At 40.1% G+C, this 8,037-nt stretch overlaps 1 pseudogene; it reads right to left on the bottom strand.

The window, feature by feature from the left end:
* Positions 1 to 2,312: 2,312 nt before the first annotated feature.
* The window catches only part of LOC143381587 (RNA exonuclease 5-like), a 109,336-nt pseudogene continuing 103,611 nt past the window's right edge, over positions 2,313 to 8,037 (bottom strand).

Genomic DNA, 8,037 nt, shown 5'->3' with positions numbered 1-8,037 from the left:
TAAAAAAATCGTTAAAATCTGTTTTAATTAGTTATACATGACAGTAGAATGCATTTATGCATTTTGTTATATCATAAATAAATAGGGTATAATTTCTCATTTTTCTTCTTGTACACGTTGTCAGATCACATTGGTCATGCAGTCATATGTGTAAGTAAGGTAATAATGTCTGTTTCATTCTACTATTTTTCCTATCTCCATATCCCTCCCCTCCCTTCAGTCTCTTCTACCTAATCTAAAGTAACTTTATTCTTCCCTAGCACCTTGGCCCTGATTGTGAATTAGCATCCACATATCAGAGAACGCATTCGGCCTTTGGTTTTATGGGACTGGCTTATTTCGCTTAGCATGATATTCTCCAACTCTGTCCATTTACCTGGAAATACCATAATTCCCTTTTTCTTTAAAACTGAGTGATATTCCATCAAATATTACATACCACATTTTCTTTATCCAACCTAGGTTGGTTCCATAGTTTAGCTATTGTGAATTGAGCTTCTATAAATAAATCTTGGGCCTCCCAGGAATACCCTAAGGCCTAAGGCCGGTCTATTGCCCCCAGGGTTAGCATTTATCAAGAAATCTACATACAATGGGGATGAGTCATCTCATCACTGTTCTTAACAAGACAGTGCCATACACAATGGGGGTGAGTCATCACTGGTGTTGCAAGAAGGCAGCTTAACCAACTTTTCCAGATTCGCAGAAGAGGGTGGAGAATTCCCTTGGGGGGAGGGGTGACAATATAGCATAGGCTGCTCCTTTTCCCAACTTGTCTACTGAGTGTTCCAGGACAGGAGCACTTGGTGTGGGACCCAGAGGACTAGGCCAGGCATCAAAAGGGTCTAGGAGGCCATTGTCAGAGTGAGGCTTTAAGCCGTTCTCCTCCCGGGCAGTGAGAGGACTGACTGGTTGTGACCAAAGTCGCTCCTCAACAATGGCTTCCCAATACTGGTCCTCATACTTAGTGTGAGATTGCCCCATCTTTTTGGGGAGACCCCTACCTTGAAACTCTCTTGGCTTGGCTTGGCGATACTCTCACTTTTGGTGAAACGACTTCTTAATGCCCCACGTTGGGCACCAGATGTCAGGGTTTTTAGCCCCACCCCACCCCACCCGCTTCCCTCCTGACCTGCGGGAGAGATTGGGAGAGCACACCCCGACCATGAGGAACCAAGAAGGGAAGGGCCGACTGACCGCCCCGCACCCAGCCCTCCCCCACGGGAGGACAATCAGACAAGCCAGGGAGACCAGTCAAAGCAGGATCTCAGTTTATTGAGAAAACACACACAGCTAAAACAAGGCACAGGAGCCAATCAGGATAAAGGTCAGTAGGGTGGGGAGAGTTCACTTGTACACACATCTCACAGGCCATAATGGGAGACCCTGAGCTGTCCAGAGGGTGGAAGGGTTCTGAGCCTATCCTAGAGGTCATCTGATTTTTCCTCACAACCCAGGCAATGCCTTCTGGCTGATCGCCAGGCGTTTTCTTAGCCACAGGTGGCCCCAGGACCTGGAAGCGGGCAGCAAGTTCAGTTTCCTCCTTTCTGATGCAACATGCCCCACATGTTACATCATGCCCTACATCTGTGTTTCCTTTTTCTTGCCATCTTTGTCAGAAATTCAGGGAAGTCAATTTTGACATTACCACCAGCAGCTACTCCCTTAATGGTGTCTTGTAACTCGACTTCTGTGGGATTCCACCCAAGAGACCATCTCATTACACTTCCCAATTCCTTTGTTAGTATAGTATAGTTCCATCCCCATTCCTGTCAAATAGTGGGAAAGCTTCTTTGAATTCTGCAATCTGCCCTTCAGCTAGTTGGTCAGCCACGTTGCAAGCCTTACCAGTTTCCGAGACTCAAGCACATAACCACTGGGCTCATTTGCTACAAGCAGATCACATCACACTTTTAAAATGTCACATACCATGAATAAAATTTTAAATGTCCGAAGATATCAAACACGTTTACACTTATTTTGGTTTAATTATAATTGGATTTATTTTGTTTTATATATATTTTTTTTTTTTCAATTGGCACATAGTAATTGTACAGACTCATGGGGCACAGTGTGGCATCTTTTTTTGTTTTAGTTTCCCGCTCCCCCACCCACCCTGTCTTAAGATGAGGAAGGCTTGAATTTTAGGCATTTATTAAAAACTTGTGTATGACATGTCAATGGATTAGACCCGTTAGCCGGCACACCAACTTCCCACACAAAGCCATCCACTGAACCAAGAGGCCCAGCAGTCTCTTGGAGAAGCTGCAGCCTGACCCGTCTTCTCCACCATCGCCCAGGAAGGATGAGACTCACAAACCCATGCTTGGGCCGGTGCTTTCCTCTTCTTCATCTTTTATTCCCATGAGTCCCAGGCCAGAGAGAGATCCATGAGGGCTAGTGGTTCCTGGCAGGAAGATGACGCAAAGGGTACCCGGGCTCAGGCTTCGGTAGAGCCTTCCAATCTTGCGGCTCCAACGCCAGGCTGCACTCTTTGCGTTTTCCGCCTTCAAGTTCTGCAAGGTCTCCCGCTCCGAGGGAGGAGGTCTAGCTGTCAGACCTGCGGGCCTTCTTGATTCAGGTGGTGAGCTCCTAAGCCACGCATGCAGGTGCCTGGGGGTTAGGGCCTGCCTGCCTTTCAGCTTCCAGTCCTTGCCTGTGAGGACATGGAGGGCCCTCTGGGCAAGGCCAAAAGTTTTGAATTTCAGGAAACAGTATTTTTCCTGTCTTCCGCCTTTAGCATCTGGAGGCATGATCACAGCTTCCAGGCCACCAGAGAGGTTCGGTAGTTCCTGAGTATGTCCTAAGAAATCTTTACTAATTCCAGACAGATAAATAGTGGCTCAGTTCTCAGAATCTTGTTCCAGCTCCTTAACGAGTGTGTCACAATCGAGAGTGAGTTCTGTCACAGGTCTCTGTACCTTTATGTATACGCCTCCCACCAGAACGCCTTTCAAGCACTCGATGGCCAGCTGGGCAGCTTCCAAGACTTCATACTGTATAGAGAGATGAGGCTGATGCATTTCCAGAACAGCAGTCATTGTATGAACTGGGCCGAAGCTCCTAAACAGCCTCTTCAGAGCACTTAGGTTACAGTCTTTGCTCAGTGGCCCAGCATAGATAGTTGACATCTCTGTCCACTTGGTCCGCATCCTTTGGTTCACTTCCTCAGTGAGGAGAGATGAAAAAGGCTCCAAAGAGAACCAAATAATGCTGAAGGGGTACAGGCGGACTTGCCTTCTGGCCTGCTCAAAGACCTCTCTGTTGGAAAGGCACTTAATACTTTTACAATCTTCAGGAGAAGGGAGTTCAATATCATCTGTCTCTCGGGAGATATTTATTTACTTTGCAGTGCTAGGGATAGAACTCATAGCTCTGTGGATGCTAGGCAAGCACTCTACCACTGAGTTACAGTCCCAGCCCCCACCTCCATTTTCATAATATCACTGAGCATTTACTGTTTTTAACACACACGCATGCACACACACACACACACACACACACACACACATGCACACATACACACACACAATATACATACATATGTATGACAAGATTATTAAGTAACCAAATATATAATACCTTACAGAGAGTTCAAATGTAAAAGAAGTTCAATAAAAGAAGGATATAGATAAAAAATTTGCTTTGATTTTTTAAAAAAATACTGAGATAAGCCAAATATTATAGCTATAAGAAAATTTATCTATATCTATATCTATACATATATAAACATTATATGCTTATATAATATATATCTATAAAATATTTTTTAAATTATTTAAACAGGATAATGTAAATAATCAGAATACAATGGTATTTGTTACAAAATAGACAAAGAGCAATTTTTATTTAAGAATACTTATTCTCTGGCGGAGTAAGTGTAGTATTTAAAAGTGTATTTATTTAGCTTGCTAAATAAGTCAGAAAAATCACTGACATTGAGATTTGCCAGTCTCACACTTTTACACAAAAATAGCCATAATTGGTACCCAGAATAGAACAAACTTCTGCTCCAAAGTGCCTGCTTAGCCTGAAGCTAGACTCTTAAAACTAACTTTTTGAAGGATTATATTTTTAAAACTGTGCATGGGTTTTGTATCTCATTCAATTCTTATAACAATTGTTTGCCTTAACGCATTTTCCAGAAAGCAACAGAAATATTGATGCTCCAGGATGTGTCATCACATGTTATGGGTCAGGCTATATGGGTAATGACCAAACAGATTCCATTTTACCCTAAGGCTCTATGTCATGTAAAAAATGCTTCTCCCATGGGAAAGCCCTGTCTCTGTGCCCATCAACAGTTTCTTAGCTAGCATGTTTGACAACACAAAATGACAATTCTTCTACAATGTAAAAATTGTTCTCTTTTTGGTTCCCATTTTTCTTGGACAATGTACCCCGTCAGAGATTGATTGTCCAGATGTTAGTAACCATTCTTTAACTTGTACTCAACTAGGGATGTTTTGACCTACTTCTCATGACATTTGTTTATGACTTCAAATCATAGCAACAGCCACTTATGATTAAATTGATTTTGAACTATAAAAGGTATACCCTCCAGGAGGGAGTCAAAGGGTGTAGACTTGTGGTTTGTCTCTTGGCCAGCCAGCTGGTGAATCCAGACCTCCAGCTGGTAGATCCAGACCTCGACTTTGTGAATAAATGTTTTGTCTCCTGCTTTAAGATTGACTTGGTGATTTATTGCAATCTTGCCATAACACATTTACCTATTAAAATTATGTGTACAAAGAAAGTATATACATCCCAGTTTTAGAGCAACTCATTAAAGAGAGTGGCATTGGACTGAAGCAAGATTTTTTTCCCATAAAAATTTATCACTTTACAAATTGAGACTACTTTGATAGCATTTATTGACAAAAGAAAAGAGAAGCTCAAATTGGTGTTGTTAAGGTCAACTGTGAACTACTAACTGAAGGAATCCAATTGTAACCAAACCCACACTTGGTACATACATGAGCAGGCTGTGGCCATGATTATGTATACAAACCGCCTACATGTGTGTCATGAGAAGGTCAATGTGTTGACGCCAGCTGGTTTTGTTATTCATGTGGAATGCCACACAGTTGTTCTGGACATGGAGGTCAAGAGGGGATGCCAGCACAACTGTAATGAACAGACTGCCAGACAGGGGCTGATTAGATAGACCAAGCAGGGAAGTGTAACAATACTGAAAATGCAACAGGTAAACAAATATCTTTGTCACAAAGATCCTGATAGTCTAAAAGAGCTACATAATTGATCATATAATTGAAGTAATTCTTACAAATTCCAGTATAAATTATTTCACAGTTGGGTATTCCTGTCAACTCACAAGTACTTTTTTTTTAAAAATTAAAACTATATATACTAGCCAAGCCTAGAGGATATTAGATCACTCCTTTAATGAATTTTAAATTCTCAGCAAATTAGTGTGCACAAACAATTAAAATTTTAAAGTGGTGAGGGTCATATGCTCTAGTGATTTGACTGAAGACCTTAAAGAGTTAGAGAATGAGAGAGAGATGTGGAGGTAAAAACAAGTCTGAATGCACTAAGTCTGTAGTACAGTCACCAAGTTTAAAGAACAGGAAACAGTTCAGGCCAGATGGATGGAGTGAGTGACAGGGAGAACAGAAGGAAGCAAGGCAGAGAGGCTGTGGGAGAACCAGCTCAGAGAAGCTTTATAAACCACTGAGAAATCTCAGGTTTTTATTTTGAGTGATGGGAGAGGCCATGAGTGAATTTAAGTAGAGAAAGAGCATTAGCTAATTTCCATTTTTAATGAATTACTGAGCTACTAATTTGAAAATAACTGATATATTCAAGAAATGGGTGTAGAATGAATGGTATATAAATTTGGGAGTTGTCAGCATGTTGGTGTTATTTTAAGGTGTGAAACTGAATTCATCAAAGGAATTAATGCACTTTAAAAAGAGAAGTAATGGAAGAACTGGCTTGGGGAAAATTCACCTTTCAAGGACAGGAGGCTAAAATATATCTTCAGAGGTAGAGAAGGATCAGAAATGAAGTGGGATGAAAGCCAGCAGAGGTGTGCTGGAGGCCCAAAGAAATGAGTAGAACCCTAGGAAAGAGTTCTATCAGCTGCTGATCAAATAAGATAAGTAATGAAAATCAAATCTATACAGAGACAACAGAGGACAATAGTTGTGTTGACAAGTGGTGTTTTTGGAGAGTGATAAAAAATGACAGCTCAATGCACTTGTCCACATGAGGATGGGAGGACAGCACTGAGAGACAGGGCACTGATACTGGTTTCACTGCTTCACTGTTAGAGAAAGAAGGGACGCAGTGGTAACTGAAGTAGAACTTGAGCTCAAAGGAGGGTTTTTGTTTTGCTAAGATGAGAAAAGTATTGAAAATTTTCAGGCTGAAGGTTATGATTCAGTAGAGGTTGAAAAACTGTTGTTGCAGAGAAATGTTAGATATAGTGGAGTGATATACTTGAGGAAAAAAGAAAGGCTCGGAGCTTCAGAACAGGTAGAGGGTTTCACATTATATTGAAACATGGATAGTTCATCCATAGTGAGAGGAAGGCAGGCAGAACATACAGGTACAGACAGGTGAATGGGTAGACCTGGAGGTGGGTGCTTCAGTAAAGAAGGTAAGGTCCCTAACTGAGAAAAATTATTAGAACTGTTGGGAGTTTAAGGAGAGTTGCCAATGTTTAATATTCTCTGATTAAGGTAAAGTAAAGGGGGTGAGACGGGGAGAGGGAGACAGAAATGACCGAGAAATATGGTAGGACCTTTAGCAGGACTAATTCAATCAGTCTGATATTTTGAAATTATTATTTCACTAAAAATCTCTTGGGTGTTTTTCCAAGTATTTGTAGAGCTACTAATTAGAGCAATGTGCATCCTTCCCAAGATCTCCCTTATTATAAATTTGACCTGATGAGCTTTCCTTTGTAGACATTTGTACAAACAACGAAGGTCATTTTTTGGACTTGTCAACCAATCAATTCATACATAAATGTACGCAGCCATTTTTCACAATAAATTGGAATTATATATACTAGAGTATTCTTGCCTTGTGAAATCTGACATAATTATGTGATGTATGCGTTATATTGCTTATATGAATCTCTTTACTGTCTTTTTTAACTTTAAAAATATGCCATAGCTGAGGTAAAAATGTATTCATTGGATAGGAATTTTCACAGGATAGTCAATCAGAGTTGACTTCTTCACTCCTTCTCAACTATTTTTTAATCAAGAGAATGCTAGAGTTTTCTGAATTCTGCATAAGTGTGTGGACTAATTTTAGTCCATATATATATATATATATATATATATATATATATATATATATATAGTTTTCAAAGGACTTTTATTTTATTTATTTATTTGTTTGTTTGTTTTTGTTTGTGGTGCTAAGGATCAAACCCAAGGCCTTACACATGCCAGGCAAGTGCTCCACCAGAGAAACAACTCTAGCCCCTCCATATACATTTTTTTTTGTCCACACAAAAGTTTGCCATGTTATAGCAAATTTGCAGGAGGAATTTTTCCCTGAGAGTATTAAGGAACAGATAAATAGGTAAAAAGAATGTTAAAAGTTCAAACACAAGAAACAGAAATGTGAAAAATCTTGGTCTGTTAAGTATACGAGACATCCTAGTCAGGAGAGTAAGAAATAGTATTAAAGAGCAATGGATCTCTGAAAGACATCTACCTGAATACATGCACACAACAGTATTCATGGAAAGGATTGACTTTTGATAGAATCTTCTAGTTCAAGTACAGATTTCTAGGTGAGGGAGAAGTGACAATTGATCTTTTTCATTCATGTGTTCCTTCTTTGAGTACCAGTTAAAACTAACCATGCAAAGCACAGAAGAGACTCCAGAGGACTTAAAAGAAACAAAAACAAACATTTTACTTTTCACCTTGACAAGTTTATAGTTTAGTCATAAAATCATCTACACATGAAGCAACAATATAAAAATAATTAATGCTAAGCTTCAGATGTTCTAGGTTCAAGAGACTGATTCAGCTAATAAATATTTTCTAG

The sequence above is a fragment of the Callospermophilus lateralis genome, chromosome 15, assembly GCF_048772815.1.
Source record: "Callospermophilus lateralis isolate mCalLat2 chromosome 15, mCalLat2.hap1, whole genome shotgun sequence".
NCBI classification, from domain to species: domain Eukaryota; kingdom Metazoa; phylum Chordata; class Mammalia; order Rodentia; family Sciuridae; genus Callospermophilus; species Callospermophilus lateralis.
The sequence above is the reverse complement of the archived record's forward strand: the minus strand, read 5'-3'. Positions and strand labels throughout refer to the sequence as shown.